This window comes from Aptenodytes patagonicus, chromosome 6, assembly GCF_965638725.1.
Source record: "Aptenodytes patagonicus chromosome 6, bAptPat1.pri.cur, whole genome shotgun sequence".
Classification (NCBI taxonomy): domain Eukaryota; kingdom Metazoa; phylum Chordata; class Aves; order Sphenisciformes; family Spheniscidae; genus Aptenodytes; species Aptenodytes patagonicus.
In genome coordinates this window covers 16,292,344-16,315,991 of record NC_134954.1, presented here as the reverse complement: position 1 = coordinate 16,315,991, position 23,648 = coordinate 16,292,344, and the positions used below count along the sequence as shown (strand labels likewise).

At 37.8% G+C, this 23,648-nt stretch overlaps 1 protein-coding gene across 2 annotated transcripts in view; it reads right to left on the bottom strand.

The window, feature by feature from the left end:
- TBL1XR1 (TBL1X/Y related 1) overlaps nt 1–23,648 on the bottom strand; it is a 119,419-nt gene that overhangs the window by 27,315 nt on the left and 68,456 nt on the right. Inside the window, exon 3 of one of the 2 annotated variants that reach the window (XM_076341347.1) lies at nt 12,942–13,009. The exons of the other annotated variant lie outside the window; for it this stretch is intronic. The gene's annotated coding sequence lies outside the window, so the exon portion shown is untranslated. The remainder of the gene's footprint in view (nt 1–12,941; nt 13,010–23,648) is intronic. 2 annotated transcript variants of the gene reach the window in all.

The window sequence follows — 23,648 nt, the reverse complement described above, 5'->3', positions numbered from 1 at the left end:
TTTACACTAGCTTTGTACTCTTCTTCCAGGTTCATGCCAAATGCTAGAGAACAGATGCCGCCCGATATGGCTCCTGGCCTAATAGTTTTTTTGGCCGGGTATTTTTTTGTTGTTTTTTGTTTTTTTGTTTTTTAAACAAATCTGAACTGGCAGCAAAAGTTTATACATCAGATTAACACCTTCTATCTCTTAATCACAGTTTTATAATGTATAGTACATTTACTACAGTTAGATTTATTGTATCATCAAAAAACAGCCTAAGAAAGTAATATTTCTGCAGTTTTAGGTGGGCTCTAACACATCCTAATTAGGTAGAATAACAGAAAAACCTGGCAGGCTGCTGTGAATAATAATTCCCCAAAACATACCAATCATTAGCTTGATACTAATTATGATATGTTAAAGGGAACAGCTAATGCTCTGGGTAGCTCTGAAAAATGTTTAATGTTCAGATATAAACAGACTGCTACATTTATCCATGGAAAACAGAAGTCTGGCTACAGAAACAATAAATCTCCTACAACAGGAATATTGTCACTAGTCCTTTTATTTTTCCCTCTTTCACAAGAAATCCGGACAAATATTTTGCCGGCACGTGTGCACATAGACAGTGATACTATTTTTTTTTAAAAGTGCTGCTGAAGAACCTTCCTTTTTTTAATGACCTTGACAGTTAAAAAAAAAAGGCAAATTATATGACCCAACCTGGGAAGGCGCAGTTTTTTCATTCCACCCAAAAAACCTGAAGGTGCGTACAAGTCCTTTGGAAAGTTTTATTATAATTTTGCTTTATATCTGTATTACCTCTCTCAAAAATAAAAATGAAGTCCTGCACATGATACACAATTCTTCTTCATTACGTGTTGCAACTAACTGGAGTCCCTCAGCCTGGCAAACCTATCTGCTGAACTCGACAGCTATGTGTTTGCTGTCATGGTGGCTCAGGGGACAGACAATACCCTATAGCCCAGGAAAGTGCCAATACACTGAATTCCACCACTTCTCCAACTGCATCCAGGTCGATTAAGACAGTGAGGCACCAATGCCACCAAGTCTGCTTTTATTTATCAACTCAGAGGTGCTGAAGCAAGTGAAAAGGGTGCTATTTAAATCCAACCACTCAAATCAGGCAAACTCCTGGATTTGTGAGGTTTCAGCAGGACTTCATTCAGATACCAAATCTGGCGTGTGAGTAGCTTGCAGAATTGGAGTTTTAATCCAGGGCTCCACAAAACGCTGTTGCTGGTGGCTGCTGTTTTACGAAAGCGTTCTCCAAAGGCTCTTTCCCAAGACACGGTGGGTCTACCCCAAATGTCTGCTGAACTCAGTAAGACTACATCCAAAGAAGAGTTATATATAGCCCTTTAGAAATGGTTTATAAAGGAAAACTCATAAAATAAATTAGTGGTTCCTGTATCTCAAGCATGCAGTGTATGACCCATGTTGTACATCCTTCTGTGTAAGAATTTGTTAGACACCAATTTCAACCAAAATGAACATTTTCTCATACTTTAAAAAGAAGAAAAAAAAGTTGAGTTTTCTTTAACTGTATCAACTAATTGCTCTGAACACTTCTATTTGCTCTTTCACATCTTCACTTGAGAGATGGGGTCCAATATTGTATTGGGCACAATACAAATGAGCCCTTATTCACGTTCTCCCACTATCTGACAATCTGCAATTAGGACTTCATTCTAACCTTTTGAATTTAAAGGAAAACGTTTTTTTAAATTAAATGCATAAGCTTTGTTGTAATATATTTCAAAATGAAAGTTATCTCATTTTCTGCATTTTTACCCGTCTCTAAATTGCTATTATTTAAATGTGCCCTTTTTTTTTTAAGATTCAATAATCTATGTCAAATGTGAACTTGCATAAAAAAATTATCTGTAATTCTACCTAATGAACCTTCTGACTGATTTCCCATATGATCAAGCTTTGCTAGTTTTCCTTCTAGCAATTTAAAACAAGAGATGCTTCTTATGTTCATCTTTTAACTCTACTGCTTTGCTTTTAATCTCAAGAATACAGCTTCATTTCCGAATACTAAAAAAATAATTTTTTCTTTCCTCATCTGAATTGTTTTCCTTAGCTCAGGCGATAAATATTTGTATTCTGTACTTCAGCTTTAGTGACCTAATTTATGGCAACAGTCTCTATCTTTCTGTGCCAATTTGAGAGTATGAAGCATACAAGATGACAAAGCCAGTCTGAAATTTTCTGAAGAAAAAGAATTACAACTCTGAAAGGGGGGGGGCGGGGGGGGACACGACCAAAAACCAAAACCACTCAAAACCTTAGCTAAAAATAACAGTTACTGTCTACTTATCTAAGTACTCAGTCCCCAGAAACACCAAGCACAGTCCTGAGTACTATTACAAAATAAGCTGCAGATGAAGCCCATTTGTTGGTTTTGCCTAGAGCAAAGTAGTATTTAATTACTGAACTATGAATCTCCTCCCCAAAGTCATATGCTGTGTGACCCAGGAGACTGGGATTCCGGATGTTACAGCAGAGAGACAAGCGACAGTATATTCAGTATTGTATTTCCAGGGCTATGGCTACAAAGCTGCAAACTTCTGTGCATTCTAGAGTTAAAAATACATCTTCCTGGACAGTTATAGAGCATCTTGCAGTGATTCTTGGCAGCCATATTTTGTAAATGCCTACACTGACTAAAGAAACTGGGATGTTTCTGGTACTGACACTTTATTCAATGCTCTTTAGGTTCTTAAACCTCTTTTTTTCCTTGTTACAGTGCAACACAAGAAGAAATTATATGTTTCGGGGAGATTTTTCTCCCTATTTCCTGTATCAGAATAGCAAAGAGGTATTGTATGTTAGCGTTTTAAAGACTTCTCAACTGTTTGGGGAACAATGAAAACAGACATCTCTTTCCAGGCACAACTTTTCTGTATGATAATTACAACCCTGTTGAAATGGAAGTAGTTCTGACACATCTTTCTTCAGGAGCAAATAAGTTATTCCTTCAAAACTTAAAAGCCAAACCCAGCTGCTCAGAACATGCACCAATATGCCAGTAAAACCACCAGCAGAAAGTCCTGCCCCAATTTTGACTACTTCATGAAAGCCATCCCTCCCTGAGTCTCCACAAGATCCGAAGCCCAAACATCCTGTCTCGCTCCCCTGAAGGCAGCCAAGGAGAGGGCTTTTAATGACAGAGCTCAAGTCCACTGATACAGGCAAACTAGGATTAAATGAAAACTGTCCAGAAGTAGCAATTAAAGAGTTAAATCACCACCCTCTTTTAAATAATTTTCAGAGCACACCAGGAAATATAACCAAACATTATAAAATTCTCCTTGATCAAACACCTAATCCAGACCAAAGGCATTTTTCAGAAAGGAAGAACCTCTGGCTTGATGGGATGACCTTCAGGGTTAGACTGTCCTACCTGCACACAAGCTGGGCAGATGCCTATAGCAGCAAAACTGGAACTGCGGCATTTCTAAAACTGATTAGAAACAGATAGCTTCTGATTGATGACCAGAATTAGCACATTTACCTGGGGAAGCAGTAGTATCGGTTTGGCCAGTATGGATTACTTCACAAGATGACCTGCAAAGTCCACCTTCTAGGCTCTGTATGCTAAATATATCTAACTCTGTAATGGAGAGGGAAGTACCAGACAAATGCTTGTCATTACTCCAGGGAGAGACATCTGTCCCCCAAAAGGGAAAATTTTCTTATTTGAGTGGCCATGACGGGAACAGTGGTAACATCAAGCAAGCTGTAGAGCTTCCATTCTTAGGCCATTAGAAGGATGTCCCTTTAGATAGAGTTACAATCCTTCAGGAATACCTAATTTAAACAAATTAGGACTTTTGCAATCAAACTTAGAGACCCTGCCTCAAGAAGGCTTTGTAAAATTCTTAAATGGCTTTATTAAATGCCTACTAGTATTCTCTGGATCTAGACACAGCATAGTGGTAGGTTGCTGGAATCAAGTGCAAGAAAGATGAAAACTGGAAGAAGCATTATCTGCTACGTTGTTTAAAATCCCATGCAATATACCTCTTCAGCATGCACCCAGTTTTAAGCATGCAACTATATGACTGCTAATCTCCTGTGCTGCATTAAAGCCTTAGCAAAAAATTAATTATGCATGAATGTGGGAGCACACCCATTAATCCTTGCTTGGATCAAACTGTGTAAAAATTTCAGAGAAATAACTGATGGAGAAGAGCTCTTGAGTCAGTCAAAATGAGCCCCATCAAGGGCTTCTGCTGAGACTAAGGCAGGGGAGGGGCAACATCCAAAGAACGTCTTCTATTTGTGACCACGCACCATTGAAAATAAGCAGAAGTACTATGGTTCAAGCTTTTTGATCAAAAACGTGTAGATATTAAACAGTTAAACGGAGTTAAAGATCTCCATACTGTGCTAAGTTTCTGCTCTCAGCTGATTTATTCTCATTTTCACTGCTGGAAAACTCACTGAATAACGTGGCCTGTAAGTTTGATCAAGAACATTCCATTTTTTCCAATACATTGTTCCTGATGTTCCCACAATAGATCATTCAGGGTTCTAAGGGACTGTGTCAACTGAATTGAATGATGTGGTCACCTGCTGGTACATAAATGCAAAGGCAAAGCTGAGGGGGTTTATTTTCAAAACAGGAGACATTGATCCTGTGACAATGTTCCATTACCCTGACTTTATTTCTATTAGAGACAGTGATTACATCTGCATCAATCGCTTCAGCTGATGGATATTGGTGCACTAACAGTGACACAGTTTTTCACTATGCTGCTGCTGCTGCTGCCCTGCATACTGATGGCTCACAAAAAAAGATTCATTCTGAGCTTGGACTAATGCTACTTATTTGTCAGTGAAAAACTACTGAAGTTTGGGCAGACTTTTGTAATTAGTTGGTTTTCAACTGCTTGTGGTTTGGGGTTTTTTCTGTGTTCTGGAAATCTTATTGTGGAGCGGTGATTAGTGACCACGTAGCCTGGCATGGATTCTATTTGTTATGATTAAAATATTTATATTGCTACCTGATTGTAATAAAACAGCATATGTAGTTCATACAAGCATCTGTGGAAAGATATCTCTACACTCCTACAATAGCATCCCTATCTTGACTGGGGACTTTTTCATACGGGTGTATGGACTCCTCTTCCATTTCCCCATACCATCACCCTTTTATAGTTTCTATCTGCTGTACTTGCTATCTTTCCCAACCTGGTGATCCATCTTCTAGCTTTCACCTCTTGATCTGACATATGATCTTGAGCCTGTGGTCACGCATTTGGCCTGGTTTTCACCTCTTCAAAATGCACTGCCTACACATACTTTGCACTCCTGAATTCATCTCTCCTACCGCTTTCAAGAGCACTGATTTTATCTGTACTTCCTTCAGTCATTTCTTTTTCTACATTCTTCTTTCACTACTTTTCCATTACAACATATGAGTTGCTAACATTTTGCACAAATAAACTCTGGTGGTTGAAAAAAATTCAATTCTTCTTCAATAACAGTGATTTCTGTTCCAGCTAAGCCCTGTTCATTTTATTTGTCCTTGTTTGTTTAGCCTTGTGTCCTGAGTCACGTTCTGAAGTGCCTGCAGGAGAAAGGACTTTGTTTGACTCGCTTCAGTGTATTTACCGCAGTGGCTTCCCTCATTCTTGATTAGGAAGTTTTTTTAATGCTGCCATAACAACAACAAACTGAGGTGATTTGGAGTTATACCTATGTAGAGTAACAAAGCACAGCAGAGATCGGAGTTAGCAGTGTCTGAACAAGTGCAGAAACCAGGACAACAGCACACCTGCCAGAGCCAACCAGCATCTTCTCATGGCACCCCTATGCACCATGCTGACACCTACAACTCATGTTAGCATAAGGTTGGGCACCTCCTTGCTGAAGTCCATTCCATACTGCACATCTATAGTTTTTCCATAACCAAAACAAATCTTCCTCTGTGGTGCGCCCTGGTACTTGCGAGGCTGAGCCTGTAGGGACCCAAGCAGCCCTTACCTAGGAGATCCAAGAGCATTCGGCTGTACAGCAATGCATTTTGCTAGAGTCTAAGTTTTGAAACACTCATTAGAGTGCCACTGCCTCATGGGTTGGGCCTCTTTTATGAAATGCTAGGTTTTTATGTTTTACTAAGGTTGCTATCATTACTCAGGTAATTACCCTAAATTCCTGCAGGTGTTTGGGGCCTGGTTCATCTTTCCCAGTAAAGGACCAAAGACAAACTAAAACCAAACACACTTACATTGGTCTGGACACAGACGCTACACGAACATGACCTTTTCCAACAAAGGATCCACTCACTCATTTGCCCTGCCCTTGGTGTATGAGCCTGAACGCTCTCACCTCAGCTTTTTTAGCACCTACAAAGCTAATATCAAGTGCAGGTTTTATTTTCAGCATAGAAGTTGACAGAACTACCCTATAAATAATACTAACCACATAAACGGAGCAAGAGAAGCTTTTCCTGCAGTGGAAGACCCAGGAGAAAGGGTGCTCTCTCTGTGTGTGAGCATCTTCCCCAACTCCTACATTATTTTAGAAAAGACCTTGGATTATCAGGCATAGCATATAACTTCCGCAGTGTTGGGGATATAAACATGCAGTTTGATTAGGGGAAAAAAAGAGAGACAGTAACGAGGTGCTCTGTTCACAGAGCAGGTGAAGAGGGTTTGATCTATTCTAAACGCAAATAAACCCGGCTTATTTCCCCATTGTTAAGCCTAGTCTTATATGCCTTTCCCATAAGAAAAGAAGTTTTGGAACTATGTACTCTGGCAGCATCTAGTTTGGGGATAACAAATAATTTTTCTGAAATTCCTCTGTGAGTGCATGAAAGCTGCCAATTTTTTCCTGAGGCAGATGTTTTGTTGAATACTAAAAGCTCCGAGTCCACTGTTTCTGAAAAATGAAGGATGAAATGTAAAACCCCTGTGAGAAAATACCATAATGGGGTGAAAAAAAGAAAAAAAAAACACCCTAACAACCTCACAGGACACAGAGAAGATCCTTCAGTTACAATTTATTACAATTTCAAGTCAGGAAAATATAAAGTTAACAAGGAAAGATATCATCTCCAGCTTTAGTGGCCATTAATCAAGAGCAACTACAGCAGAACCTGCTACTTACTGAAGAGGCGGCCAGATTTATTTATTTATTTCTTAAATTAGGATGAAGAAAAAGCAAACAGTGCCCTTTGGATAGGGAAAACAATGAATTTATTATACTAAGAATGCAGGGTTTTATTGGTTTTGGTTTTTCGTTTTTTTTTTTTAAATAAAAAAACTGACTACTTCTGACTACTTGGGACAAGGCCAATATTACTGATGAGTTGTGGACTGATGGCAAACAGGTAGATTGGTACTTATGAGTGTTAATAGTAGAAATACACTGTGCTTTTGACATGTTTTTCTCTATTAACCCAGATATTAAACATGTTGAGAATCTAACTGCAGTTGGATAGCAGAATTTGGTATTGAAAATATGTGCTAACATTCATCATATTTAGTGTTCAAAGTTCTTTACAGCCATGAAACATATCCTAAAGCCTGGAATAAATTAAATGTAAACTGACAAGTTCTTTCTAGCCCCAAGATGCCCACCTAAAAGATTTAAAGATGTGTAACTCATGATTGACTGCAGCATTATGCATGAATGGCGAGTTTTAAAGAAGGCTTAAGAAAGTTTACCCTCAGATTAAAAACTCAACTCTTTTCTTTACCCAAGCATTTCCACATCCAGCCCTGTTTACTAAAGCAGCCTGAAATGAGCCTGTGGGAATCTACAGGTAAATAACCATTATGAGTTCAGGACCTTTCGCAAACCCACCTTTCGCAAAACCAAAAATAATAGATAACATGCTTCTGTAATTGGTCGTATGACTATAAAAAAAGAACGTGTGAATCTACGTTAGATATGTCTACTCCCACAGTCCTCCACTATCCCTGCCTTATTAGATTGCTAATCTGCAAAACAAGACATCCTTTCCTCATAACCACTCCACTGATACCACCTACAACACCACTTTCTTTTATTCCCAAATAAAACCAAATGCAACAACAGTATTAAAAAGTGCAAACCACAGCTCTGAGTCTTTAAAAGCTGCCTTAGAACTGTAGCACATCTTTGTTCAAGAATAATCAAATGGTAGTCTCTGAGCCTAAATGACAGAAATCAGTTACCAATGCAATGAAGACCGAGTGCAAAAGGGCAGTATGAAACCATCTTCATCTAGGCTTTTTTTTTAATTAAAGACTAATTAGCAGAAAGAAATTATTAAATCAGAGCATTCCTCAGAAAAGAGAGATGTACTAATTAAAATGGACCGTTGAAGTGGATCAGAAGCCAACCGTACCTACTTTAGCACCTAAAGATTTAACTTCAGGTGGACTTTAAAATTAGGTAGCTAAATTTTCCAGAAGCATCTAAATCACTTAGAAGCCTTATTGGAATTGACTTCTAATGAAGAACAGGATGTGAAGTACTTGCCTTTTCTGGGTTCTTCTAAGACCAAGCTGACGCATCTCTCAAACCCCATGAAATAAATTAAGAAACAAAAACACTGTCTGACAAACATTATTTTTGGTATTCAACGAGTCAAAGCTTTTCTTATCTGTTACATTTAAATCAAGTATTACAGTAAGAGTTTAATGTCCATGATCTTAGCCCTCCTAAGGAGACTGGGCACGGCCACTCATGAATACGACTGATTGCAGCCACAGACAGCGCAGAATGATTCATTTGTCTTAGGCTGTGACACAGCATGATCAACAGACTTGTCCTATTTTCTATTTACAACTTAAAATAACAAAAATGTGAGACCAATGTAAAATTCTCATTTCTTCTTTCACTGCACTATATACCAACCTGCAATACAGATGTGATCTATTAAGAAGTAATAGAGAAATAAAGCAACAGCAACCCAAGCAACATCTCAGAGATGCTGCACCAGTCAAGGCAGCTGGGCAAGCAGGCATGTGTGCCTGAGACAGCTCTGGAAATGGCAGTCCAGAAGCAGGTTATAAAGGCTGTTGGCGTAGGTTGTGAGGGCAGAGTACTGCTTTACTTTTACTGAAATAAAAGATTGGGCATTCCTGGGCCACCATTCTGTCATCGTTGGTCTCTCACGGCTGTCATTGCCTCTGCCAAACATGGTCTAGGAGGCAACAAGGCAGTAACAAAGAGTAAGAGAGGCAATGAAGTGACTTGCATAGCCCATGCCCCAGCTTCCACTGTGGGACCGGACACTCAACTACACAAGAAGTTGAGCTGCAAACACGAGACCCTCACCGGGACACAGGTAGCTCCAACAAAAACACCTCGCCCCCAGTAACTCTGCAACAAGGGCCAGATTGTTTTCCAAGCCTGCAAGTATCTCTTTCCTTAATTTATATAATTTTCAGTTTCTGCTACAATAACCACCTTCTATCTCCACATCTCTACATCCTACTCTGTAGCACACCTCAAAGTTTGACTGTGTAAGTTGTCATGAGCAAAAACTATACTGTCTAGGCCTTAGTGCTATGTATTTTGGCAGAGAATGTCTCCATCTGTATTAGCTATACCTGAATTTCCTTAAGAAATAGTATTGATTTTTCCCTTCAAGTATATACATTTAATGAAAAACTCACTCATGCCTCCAAAGGTTGTCTAGACATTAAGTTGGTCCCCCTTCCTGCCTTCAGTATCTGCTTATTTTTTTTCTCGAAATGAAGCTGTATCAAGGGTCTTTTGGCAGAATATTAAGAATAGCATATATGCTGATAATACATGGAAAAGACATGCAATACGGTCATCATCCTCGACCAGATTTTCCATACCCTGCAATATATCCTTTTTTTTTTTACTGGGAGCTGTTCCAATACCTGAATCATCAAAAGCAGTCTTTTCTTTTACAAAACACCCTGAGAAATAAAAACAAGCTTCTTTCCTTGTCTGTTGAAAATGGAATATTTTACCTAACTCAAATTATCCTAGACAAAGGACAACTTTGAATGAATGCCAAGTTCTGATATTTCATCAGTGTTTAAGTCTAGAGGCATATTTATACTACTGTGAAGGAAAAATTCCCAGACAGCTGATGAACATGCCTGCCATAACGCAGCCCCAGACAGCTCCTACACACTGTAAAGTCACCTGTATCTGTAGAAGCAATTGCATTGTTGATCTTAGAAGATTAAAGAAGCTTATCAAATGTTCTTCTTGCTAATTTGGCACTGTACAGAGGGTCTGACTCGTAAAAGGAACCTGAACACACCTGTAGAGGGATATGCAGTAAGTTTCAAAAAAATATTAAAAGATGGTTTAAAAGAACACTATTTTTGCTTTTCTGTATAGCACATGGGATATAAAAAAGCCTCACCAAAGCAGCCTGTTGTATATAAAGTTTTTGTTTTGTGAGGGAAGCATCCTTCAAAGCTGTAAGCAAATGCTTGCGTGAGTGCCTATACACACACATAAAAACCTTAAAAATTTAATACTGTTGGCTTTGTACAGTAGAAGCAGCAGAGTCTACTGAAGAAACTCTTATCAAATGGGCTGAAAGTCACAAAGGATCCAATTAAGATAAAAAGTTCAAACCCAGGACATTTCCTCTTCTTTCTGACTGCTTAGGCCAACATCAGACATCTGTTCTCACTAATTTTTGAATTAATCCCCTTTGAAGCCAACTATTCAAAACCTGAAGATACATCATCTGTCTGATAAGGATCCCCCCCCCCCCCTCCATTAGAAGGTGCTATTTTGAATTAAACAGTCTCCTCTACTGGTGCAGTTGGAGACATGATCATAGCTTTGTGTAGAGAAAAGAGTTTTGCTTAGTCAAGTTAAAAGATCAGCAGAGATGGAAATACACCATGTCTTATAACTGCAGGCTACTATTACATAGGCAGCTGCACTGAAATGGTCTTCAAATTGTCCCACAAATGACCTCTACTCTATCTTTTGCAGAATTAAGCAATCACAGTAACTACTTCTGCTAGTTCAGATTTAAACAAATTAGATAGGATGGCTTTTCAAAAAACGAAACCCACCATGTTAGGTTATCTTTACCTTACCTCAAACACTGGAATATCAGGTTCCACACAAGAAAAATTCTGGTCACCCATTTCCAGTAATAGGAGCGTTATTTGAAAATAAAGAGATGATAGAGAGGAAGAAGTCCATGACTTCTCCAGATGACATTATACTTTAATAAGTACTGCACAAATTGCTCACAACATTTTGAAAAATTTTCAGTATTTCTCAGACTCCAAAGAGCTCCCATCATCTTTCCTTACAATATTTATAAAGCTGTGATGTCTTTACTTTGCAGAATTGCCGTTTAACATTCTTGAGTAATGCTACTCAAAACTTCACAATGCCATTTCTCTCGTATAAATCTAAAAGCCAATCTAAAAGCCTATTTTCTTCCACTCCAAGATTTAGAAACTCACATGCATTACTTGTGCATGCTCAAGGTATTATGTACCTATAGGGCTGGAAACCATACAGTATGAATAGTACAATGCCGAAATATTTTAGATAGACCAATCTAATGCAATGACAGCAGGGAAAATGGCTTCAGTCTTTACACCAATTCACTTGTGTCTTCAGATAGCATCCTTTTGCTTCCCTAATCTATCAGCCTCTAGAGCCTTCTCAAGCAAGCCCCCCGCCCCTCCCCCCCAATATCTCAAACAGAAAGACCTACTACCAGTTTCTTAGGTTGACTAGAGAATCCCATTAAGTTCTTGTGTACTCCACCTTGTTTTTAGAAAACAAAAAAAGAGTTTGGAAAGTATACATAGATACAGATCAATCCAGAAGAATATTTAAACATATTCTAGTCCCTTTGACTTCAATTGCTTAAGTGATTTGTTGGAGCAGAGTCAGTACAATAGTTCCCTGCAAGAGCAAGGCCATAAAGAACAGTCAGCAATACCCTTCTCTACCTTGTGGGGGTCTACTTGCAAGATAAGGTTTGTTAAAACAAACTCCCTCTGTCTTTGAGTGCCCTCTAGACCTAAGATAGTACACAAATAGAGCTTTAAAGCTTGCTTAAAAAACTTTAAGGGATTGGGATTTAGGGAAAAAAAAAAAAGGAAAAAAGAAAAGACATCTGCTACACCCACAAGACATTTGTTAAATTACAGCTTATATTAAAAATTCTACAGATACAAATGTGGTATCAGTTATCTACTGCTGAAAGAACAAATACTCAGTTGTGCTCTTGCACAATACTTAAGCATGACTGTTGATAGACTGGTTCAGAATGAATTTTCCCTTTATTAGAAAAAGTAAGGTAATTTCATCTCCCTTGTAACTCTAGCCATGGAGAAGAGATAAGAAAATATGTTTAAGAAAAGTATGCAAAATCAAAAGAAATGATAGAGGGATTGCAGTTACCTACATTTGAAGAAAACAATTGCAAAATCATGACTAAACGTTAAATTTAAGAAGAGGAGACTAGTAACAGCACACAGTCTGGATATTTGCCCTTTGAACCACATATTCATATTTTCCTTTAGGAAGCCAAGACTTTAGTACTTGAAAAAAAAAAATACTATTATCAAAACACAGTAATTTTTCCACCTTTTTTAAAAACTGATACACACTGAGGCAATAGTGACTCCACTTTTCAAGTAGACAATACAGTTTTTACAAGGTGCTTTGTCAAAAGATCTATTTAGTAATATTTCCATGCTGTGAATTGATGTGTTATATCATAACAACTCTAACAAAATTAATATGGATTTACGCAAGACATTAACAGCTCCAAAAGGAGCTGTTAAAGACCACTGAATAAAAGAACACTTAATGTAAAGATTCAGCTGACTGCAGAAACTGATACCTAAAAAATACTGTAAATGCACGTAATTGCAATTACTAATACTAAATTGTACCAAACTATCAGTCCACTTTTATGACAAATAAATAGATAAATCATTGAGTGTCCTTACCAGAACTACTCTCTGAAACCCCACAAAATTGAGATGTGGCAGCAGTACAGCCCTTGGTATTACACCACCTGTAACACAAACCATATTATGATAGTTTCTATCAATATTTATTTTAAAGGATGAAAAAAGGATAAAAGCTATTTTTCTACCAGTCTTAATACTGAAAGCATTAAAACAACATTCAGTTTCCTACTGATTACAACGTATGTTTCGATAAAAAAATAAATGAACAAAAATTAAAGACCATCTTTTGATTACTTACATGGAACATGTTTAAGTAGTTACAGGCGCAGTTTCAACTCTTTCCTCACTCTTTTAGTTGAAAACAAAACCCTAGCACAGAATAGAGCATTAGCTTTAATGGATTTTCTGTTCTTTTTGGCTGCTCATATTGACAAAAGGGAACTTTATGAGAATCCAGATTAAAGTTTACAAACGGCAAAGTATTGATGCGGTAGCTTATTTTAGTGTTAGCTAAAGTATACAACTAAAATGACTCAATAGTAAGATAAAAAATAGGAAACACAAGGCCACGATCAAACTAGCCGGTGTTTTCAAAATTGACCATTTTGGATCTGAATTTAACACCAACAAATTAAAAAGAACATGTTATATGAAAGAATCCTTAAACTACCTTCATGGAGTAAATTTCCACAAGCAACTTCAAAACGTAAACACTTTCTAGGAGTTAAGTACATTATGCACCTGTGATCAGAACAATTACTGATCCTACAGTTGTGTAACATAGTGGTTCCTATCACCAATATTCATTACAGATGAAATCATTAGAGAGTGATCTTACGCAAACTAAGGTATTAAAGGGAAAGGTTTGAAAGTAAGAGCACAGGAATACTGTCCCGACACTGCAAGAAAAGAATCCTCGTATCAAAAAAATGCTGTTTGAAGCACGACATACTTAATAGTAAAACAGATAACCCTGCCCCAAATGGAAGAGGATCAGGAAAAGAGCAAACTATTTTCTAAATAATAAACTCCAGCCACAAAGGCTCACAAAACACATTACAAATAATGCTGAAACTTCCCAAAGACCTCCTTAAAACAAGGGCTAAAACCAAGGAAGGCAATACATGCCTTAAACAGCACACAGCATTTAAGACTTTCCATCATCTTAAAAATAATCATTGACCTCTAAGAAACCCTGCATTATTTCGTCTGTTACTAAGCTAAATAAGACTTAATGTTTTTTTTCCTTGTTTTGATTGAGGAACTACAGAATATTTTGGTCAGCGGTCATTTTCCTTATTTAAATTCTTAAGAGATGCAAGTAAACCAGTATCTGCTCCTTCCCTCCTTCCTGACAGCTGGGTGGTCGTAGTCTTCAAATCTATGGGAAGAGCCCTGAGCGAGAGAAGGGGGAATGCCATGAACGCTGATGGTATTACACTCCTCCACATATATGGAAACTGCGGCATTTGTTTAATTAATATTTAATTAATAGTTACATATTAATGGTTCTCCTTTTCAGAATCAGAAGATATAAATACTATGACCTAGAGGTGTGAGAAGTAAATGCTACAAAGCATCACTTGGAATACTGAGATCACCAGCTTCCTCACAGTAAAAGTCAGTTTATTCATTACTACACTTCTACGAAAAACACTCCAGTACCACCACCCTGGACTTGAAAAGCATCCTTCGCTGTAACAACACTTACTGACAGTAGCTCACAAGATAAGTGAAAAGGTCCTGGCCCTATATTAATGTAATTTTAATTCTTTGCTAGGCTATTATGTACTGCCTTGATCGTTTCTGCAAACCTAACTGTATATATCAACTGTATTGCTAAAATTTAATTAAAAAAAAAAATCAGAAGCAAAGTTTAACACACTTATAAAATTTTCACTCCATGATGAATGATACTGCAAAAGGTCATTAAAAGGGGATGCTGATCCTGCTGGTTGAACAAACAAAAGGGAGCAGTAAGTTTCAACACTTACATGCTTTGAACTTTGTGTGGTTTATGTTTACATTAAGTATTTTTCATTCATTTAGAGTAAACTGTTTCAAGTGAATAATTGATATTACCCCCAAAATGATGGCAAACAGGAGAAAGAACCAGGAGGTCCTACAGGAAAGAAGTGTACCATCACACCCTCAACAGAAGCTTCTTTAAGAGGAATTCCTTTCCCCTCTGCAATTCCCCACAGAGCATACACAAAAACACAACATACACAGAACAGTAGAAATTCGTCGTTGCATTAGCCTCCCTACAACAACAACAACAACAACAACAACAAGAGGAAACCTGTTTACAGTTAATTAATTTGCCATGGGATGGAGAGGGCTGAGAGGCACACAGCAAGAATTAAATGCACGGCCCAACTTAACAGGGCTTTTAAGAATGACTAAGTGACAAAAGTAATTTTTCAGATGGATCCTAACAGCCAGCTACTTCTGCAGTCACTCACATCACATAATGTGACCACCAGAGAATCCCCTAAATTACATTTATCTTGGAAACACTTTTATCCTGTTTCAAATCAGTAAGTAAGAGTAAAATTTATTGCATGTACTGCAAAGACTTACACATTACCTAGAAAAAAAGTGAACATATCCTCTCTATTATAAGTTAGTGACATGAACAGAATTTGTAGCATGTAGGATAAAAACTTCACATTTAATTATATTCCTACCAAGTGATGTGATGAAATGAAGCACATCACAGGGTGCTCACCTATAATCAATCACAGGGTAGAATTTCCCTTACTATACCCACTCTTCAAACTTTCATTCTGTGGTAATGCTGTGGATTGCTTCGTAGTTACATGCTTAGTCTTTTATTTTTCTTTCTTACAAGATGCCTATCTACATGTATTTCAGAGAATCTGAAAATAATCAAACTGCAAACCTACGGTCTCATTAAAGAAAAAATAAGAGTTGAGCAGGAGGAGAAGGGCTAAAGAGGTTTACCAGCCTCAGGGAGAGGACAAAAACAGAACACACTGCAAAAATGTGGATGATTTTGAGAACCTAACATTTTACGTGACGCTAACTGGCAACCTTAACGACTGTATCTGTTACTAAAATGCTCACACTCCATAAGAATTTGTACATCATGAGCATGAAATCTTTCCCTCTGCAGCTTAAAATATCTATGCATTTAAAAATCATACACAAAAATATACATTACTTCCCTATTTCAAAATTAATTACAGAGCAGGAATTTTATCACACTACCACCAATACATGTGATGATGCCATGTGTAAACATATTGCACTTGTTTTGGCACAGGACAGCAAGAGAAATGGTAAATTTAAAAAGATTCTGTGAAAATGTTGCTCTCTTTCTTTAAGTAGTTGATTAATATCAGTGAAGTTGGAAGACAGGGTACCCGAGAAGGCCACGCTGGATTAACCTGCCACTAGGGCGTGCTCCTTGATCAGCACGGAGTCCTATTTACCTATTTCATGGGTCGGTTTTTTTCCACAACCTTCTTCATTTTTCTAACTGAAAGAAATAAGGGGAAAGTGTGTCTTGTACTTCTCTAAATTAAAGGAATATAGCTATCCAAACTAGACTGACTTATTCTCTTAAAATGATAGCTTAGTTTGCAACCCTCCCAAGCTTTTGGGCAGCAATTTCCATTACAGATTTCTTCTCTTCCATGACTTGTAACTGAAATCCTTACTACTATTAGATCGGGACTTCTTAAGTCAATGCAATTTTTTTAAAAAAATAATCAAAAATGGATTTTTAACAAACAAGTAACATTTCTTATTTGAATGACTGTCTAGGGTTTTTGCTTGTTTTGATATTAAATGATGTGTAGTTAGGAGGAAAAAGAGACAAAAAAAGTAAATTATGTGCTCATAAAAAGTACTGATGTGCATTTTATAAATTGAATGTGGCCCATCAGGGAGAGAGAAATGATCTACTTTCAGGAAGTATTGTTTACTGCTGTCTTGCCCACTAGACCACCTGTTAGTATTATTTGATGATGTTTTCTTTCTGTATGATGAGTATGACTATAGCAAAGACTGCTACTAAGGTGATGAAACGTGCATACAGAAAAAGAATTCGGTATAAACTGACATTAAATAAAAATGTAAGTCTCTCTCTTGAACTTAAAGCAATGCATGCATTTGGATCTTCAGAGAGCTCAATGCATGAATAAGGCCTTATTTTTAGCCTGTCCTATGAGCGCAGCATAATTTCTGGTCTGCTTCTTGTCCATTTGCATAAACCCAAATGTTACCACTAAGATATTTGATCTGCTCACCACCACTTATTCTCTCTAATCCCTCTATTTCAAAGACCGACCAACCAATAAATGTCAGCAGCAGAGAAACTGAAATCCAAGTAATGCATTAACAAAATAAGGGTTGGTTCATCTACAAAAACAAGATTTGCTTTTCCATTTTGACTCTGCAAACAGCACCACAGATCCCATTTTGCCACACCTGAGAGAAAAACACAACTAACAGGAGGCAGCTTAGAGAAAACCAAAGTCTTGAGTTGAAAAATTCACATCGGCCTCTTAGAATCACTCTACGAAATGTAAGCAAATCTGTTTAATTTTCAAGTAGCATTGCATTGATTGCTAAATATTTTGTTGTAATTCAGAAGCTTACACACAGTACAACCAAACACAGCATCAGAAGTTAAACTGACAATAAATCATTTATCACATGCAAAGTTTAAGATCACAATTCACCAAATAATATTTATGATCACAAAGTAAACATGATAAAAGTGGTATTTCCTTGATAACAGCAGACATAGTAATTTCAGGAGAAAACAGAAACACTCATCCCAGAGTAAGACTCCAAAATCGCTAACAGCCCTAATCCCGGCGAAAAGGACTCTGAGCAAGACTACTCAGATACTGAAAAATGTATGCAGGGAAGTTTGAGCATTACAAAAGTTTAAAAGTCTTTGGGTCATAACCATACTCAAGAAAAAAACCCCCAGGAAAATTTTATCCCGTAAGCTTATAGCCCAGACACCTAACATTTTCCATAAAGCTCCCCAGGCAGATGACAACCAGACGTGGATTAAAATGCTACAGACAAGCAAAGCTTCAGCAGTATTGCATCTTCAAGTGTAACTGTACTATTAAACATTACTTGTTAGCAAAACAGTTATTCCAGGTTCTGAAAATGAAACTATGAAGTTTAAGATCTTTATCTGTAAAACATTAATGTTCTGCTTTGGCTACCTCAAGGCAACGTCCCAAGTGAACGCGCATCTTTTCTTCTCTTCCCTAGCCACTGTTATTCCCATAATTCATTCTTTTAACTTTTTAAGAAGTCATACATTACCAGTGCAGAGGATATTTTCAGCATACATTGATGGTGTTCAAAAAATCTTACGTTTGACTAGCTGCTGAGGGCACATCAAGGAAGAAGCAGTATGTACATCTACATGAGCTTTGACTGGTGCATATATTAAGCAGACAGGGTTTTGAGCTTTATTGTGTTGTGCATTCTTCAGATGAGATATGTCTTTCAAACACTAAATGAAAACAATGCAAGAATTAAAGAACTGGAGCAAAAGTGACTTGCATTTCCTATTGTTCCATTACTCTTCATGCACGGAAGACAGGCTTTTTGTCTTCCTTTTCTCCCTTTTTTTTCTTTAGTATTTTGTAGCATATCTCCACAGAGCTGATGCATATTGCTGTTTTTTCCATAGATTGCTGAAGTACCATCTATCACAGGACACTACTTGTATACATTTCTGTAAAGTTACTTGGTCAGACTATTTTGGAAACAAGACACTGAAATTCTCATTCTTTCTATTTGAGAGATATTCCAATTCTTTGGTCTGATCATAATTCAAACTACTTGGCTTAAAGCCTTTAAGTTTTATATGTATATTCTCAGTGAAAAAAATCAAACACAGGAATGATTTTTACCACGCTACAGGGCAGAAGCATTTCATTTTTTAAAGGTTGCCTCCACTAGTATTGTTTCATGACTGGTGTTTCATGACTGGTGTTGCGAATACTACAGGCACTACTTCGCATACTCATTAAAAATGATCTCTGGAGCTTGTATTTCTTTCTCCTAAAAAAGCAGCCTTCAAAATGTAAGCCACTCAAAAGCACTGTAAAGCTGGTTGTCTTTCTCATTCCTGAAAAGCTTCAATTTTACCATTATAAAATTTAGTAAATAAATGTTTTTTTTCCTTGCCATTCTATACATAACCTCTAGCAGCTTATCTTATGGCATCAACCATCATCACTGTCACCATTCCCAGAGCAGGAGGCTGCTATATACTTCGTGCCTGCCTTTGAAATCATGACCAGAGGTTCACCCACACCACAAATACAGAAAATGAGCAGCCTCCATCTTTCCATTTACACCCATTAAGTCGGTGCCACCATGTTCTTCCAGGAGAAAAGTGAGAGAGCTGAAACATCACAAGCGACAGCAGCCAAGGACACTCAGAAATAAGGTCTGCCCTTGCTGCTCTTGGACTGTGAGAAGAGCCAAACTGCCGGGCAGTGACCGTGTCTTGCAGGAGCCTCGGTTCCTTTCAAATAAATATCAAGTGGCACTTCTGAGATGGAGCACACACGTCAAACTAGGCTTTAATTTGCTTGGGTATGCATGTAAAAATAGTGGGACTTGGTCCTAAATTGGACCGAAAGCAGGTTATATCGTAATTATGTCATATCTAATTAATCCATATCACTGAAATAGAGACTTGCCAATGTAGATACAAATTTTGTTTGGCAGCCACAGTGGTTCTCAAACCTGCAGCTGGAACACAGCTCAGGACACGAAAGCATAATAAAGCTACTGATTGAATAGCCTGATTTCTAGAATTTAGGTAGATTTTGCTTTATTTTATAGCATTGTAGTAACACTTTACTAGAGGGAAAGACAGGTTCTTGGATTTCAGAGTTGCAATTCAATAGTTATATGGAGTTACAACACAGATAGCTCTTGCACTCTCTCAGGAGACTCAAGTTAAATTCTTGGCTCAGGTTTGTAGTAAAAATAAACAGGCAGCATTAATCTAGTCACCATTTATTCATAAATTACATTTTAAAAACCCCAAACCTTAGTTTACTAAATGGCAGCCCAAAAGATTGTGAATGCATCTATCAGGACTAACAGCAAAAAGAAGGTGCCTAACAAAGTCTTTAAAGTAGCTGTTGTAATCTGTGTATCATCTACTTATGGAAACAAAAGTCATCTTGGGACAGACGGATTCACAAAGTCAACTGAACAACTCAAACCAGGCTTATCAACACCCATGGTCCTGCTCTATGGAAAAGAGTTTGACAAGGAAATAAGTCTATTTTTCTCCAACTTTGGAAGCGTTGCAGCTGTGTATTGCTTAATAATTTAGTTTATTAAAGGCAATAACTGTCAAAATCTATACAAACTAATTTGTTGTGCAGCAATTTTACATTATTGAAGTCTTGTTATAATCTGACTAATGCATGCTATCGCTTTCTAACCATGCCTATAATTGGTTTCTTGGCTATATAGGACTAAAGACAGTAATCCAAAACATCTTCCAATTACACTGAAAAATATGCATGTTTACAGAAAGTTACACTACTTAATTTTCAGACTCAATGGGCCTTTAATAATACGAGATTAAAAAAATGTTTGCAAAAGGACACTAATTTTTGGTGCTATTCAGAAAGTTACATATTTGTGTAGGAAAATACCATCTCGAGACCTGTAAATGACATAGAAGCACGTATTGAGATACTTACTGAACACGAGACAAACTCGAGGAAAAAAGGTCAAAAGTTCACTCAGATGGAAGAATATATTCCAAGTCTATAAATCCAAACCAAGCAAGAAACCCAGCCATTAAAAAGTTCCATACTTCAAAACTTATGTAGGTGTGACAGTTACTCACGAACTTAACTTGTTTGCTTCCAACACATACAACTGTCTACTGCCCTAGCCTGTAATCCTTCACAGGGCATTTGACGTTCCTTGAATTTGTTGGTATATCGGCAGCAGTTCAAAACACAAGAACTTTGTACAGGAATCATTGCCTAATATTCCCAGAGCATGGTATTTGACAGATGCTTTTGCTGCAGTACCAGGATTGGCATACAGGTAATTTTTAAGATGCCTAAAGTGTTGTGGCCTGCTATCCTAGTACTTGGACAAATACGGTTTACTATTTTTGATAGAAAAGATTCGCAAGTAAATACTACAAGGACAAGCAGGATTGCCCAGATGCAGATATGCTTCTCAGCAGAGGAGAAAACATTGAAGTTGCCACTTGAAATGCACAAGAATTTTTGTAAATTTTTAATGTATTAGAGGTTTTTTTTAAACTACTACAGAACCTTTGTCTATGAATCTTGGCAGATTAAGTATGCACCTTGTGACGGATTCTCATGATTACAGTGAAATCAACAGGACTATGTTACTACAGGACTCTATGCAATAAACACATGCATAGATACAATATTCCCTGAGTCACATGGAACTGAAAATGAAAACAAGTACTGTCATGCAAAAAGAGTCAGAAAAACATACAGGGACAAAAACTGCAAAACAAACCACTGACAGTCACTCCCAACATGCTTCAAACTGACCGTGAAACAAGAGAAATCATGCTTCAGGTGTCCTGCAGAGTTTAAACATGGGCCTCATTATCTGCCTCCATATACAACACTCATCACCAGAGCAGGTGAGTGCTTTAGCAGTGTCAGTTCTTCCTCAGTCCACTGTGAATTGGACAAACGCTACCAGCTGCGTTTTACCAATGGAGAATAACTGAACCTTAAGCACTTCTTAAAATGGCCTGGATTCCAAGCGATGCCTGAAGCACCAATCTCTCCAGCTAAGCTCGCTGTATCAGTAACACAAGTTTTGGGTTGGTTCTCTGCCCACAGCTGTACTGTGCACAGTAGAGTACATAAGAGCCCGGCCCGGGGGGGGGGCGGGGCGGAAACAACAAAACCACCTTAAAATCGAAATCTTTTGACATCTGCAAGAAAATGGAAACAAGAAGTTTGCTGCAGAGAGTCTGTCTATCCTTAATTGTTTCTTTCACAACTATGATGCCATGAACTACGCCGAAATACACACACAGACACAGCTTTGGGGAGACCGTCAGCAGACATAAAATACAAAGAGCTCATCACCTTTGGAAGGACACTGGCAGTTGCCAGGAGGGCTATGAAAGCTCAAAGCCCCACACTATGATTCCTCTATCATTGATAACTGTGCCCAACAAGCAAACAGCTTGGTAGCTACAACAGCTGTAGCTGTACCAACAGCTACAATTGGGTAGCACCCTACCCTCCAAAGTACAGGGTATTAAAAGGCAAAAAAGTACATCTGCTTGTTGTTAGACATTTGGCACTAATATGGGTTTTTCTCCACACTTGCAACAAATGCTGAGAAGACCTTAATGCAGAAGATGGATCGCGTGGTCGAAGGTACCACTGATGCTTCCATTAACAGGTGAGTTTCACAGATAACAGCCAGCAGGGTTTTAACCCTGCAATAGCAAATGCTTTCTAGGACACAGCTTAAACCTCCTAGGACAGCTAGCTAAATGAGTAACATAAAGTCTACAGATAGCAGGGAAACAGTTTTTGTTCCCCATGAGTTGAGCGCTCACAGCAAAGTTACTCACATAAAAGGGACGAGATGCAAAGAAGACGCACACAAATTCCACAGCCAGCAGTCACAGCCCGGTGTATTGCAGCACTGCTCTATCAAGTTTAGTGGAATGCATTTAAAAATGTTTGGATATGTGACAAAACAGATCTAAAAATATCAAGCACATACAACGTATAATGCATCTCTCGCATAATCTTCCTGCCTTATTATAAATTCATGTAAGAATTCATTAAAAGGACAAGTATCACACACACTTATTAATTTACAGATGAGTGTAAGTGGGAGAGAGAAGGCAGGAGGCAAGGTGAATAGACAGAAGAGATACAAACCTATGTGGAAATTTTTCCCATCAAAGCAAACCAGAACATAACATCTCTTTGGTATAGTAACACGTGTGCTGTGAGAAGTAATGTGCACTTGATGTATGTTTTACTCTGATCCCAAAGGATCAAGCTTCTTGTAAGACACCCTTTCTTATTTTATTCCTCTTCAGTTTGCCTATGAGCTACTCACTTCCAACAGAGACCTAAAAACTGCCCTATGTTTTACTGTATACACAGGAAAACATATAGTACTGATGCTGATTTAGGACTCACTAATTAAGGTGATATGTAGGCAACGCATCATTGGCTTTCCTCTTAGGCCTTGGTTCAAGAGGGAGGCTTTTCTTAAAATAGTTTAAGTGCCATGACTTTGAAATCACCATCCTCAAAGTGGTTGAGAAACACGACCAACTTTGCTTTCAAGCTTTTGACTGCAAAGGCACATAAGCGTGAATGTTACTGAAGCAAAAGTTTCAGAATTAAACATATATGCAAAGAAGGATACACAGCACAGATGAATAATATATGCCTATGAATAAGCAGAAAAATAGACTTAAAATATCCGCATAACTATTAATTAGTTATTAATATTAGATCTCTGGTCTATTTCCCTTCAAATTAGCAATTAGCCACCCACTAGTAAAATGTCAATTGCAAAACAAGAGACTATATTTATAGTACAACCTACTTTGAGTTTTGAGAGACGTGTCAGCCACTGCTAAATTACAATACCCCTATTGTGTGCCTTCCCAAATTAACACCTAACTTTCATCATAGGCAACTATACGTACAAAAGTCATATTAG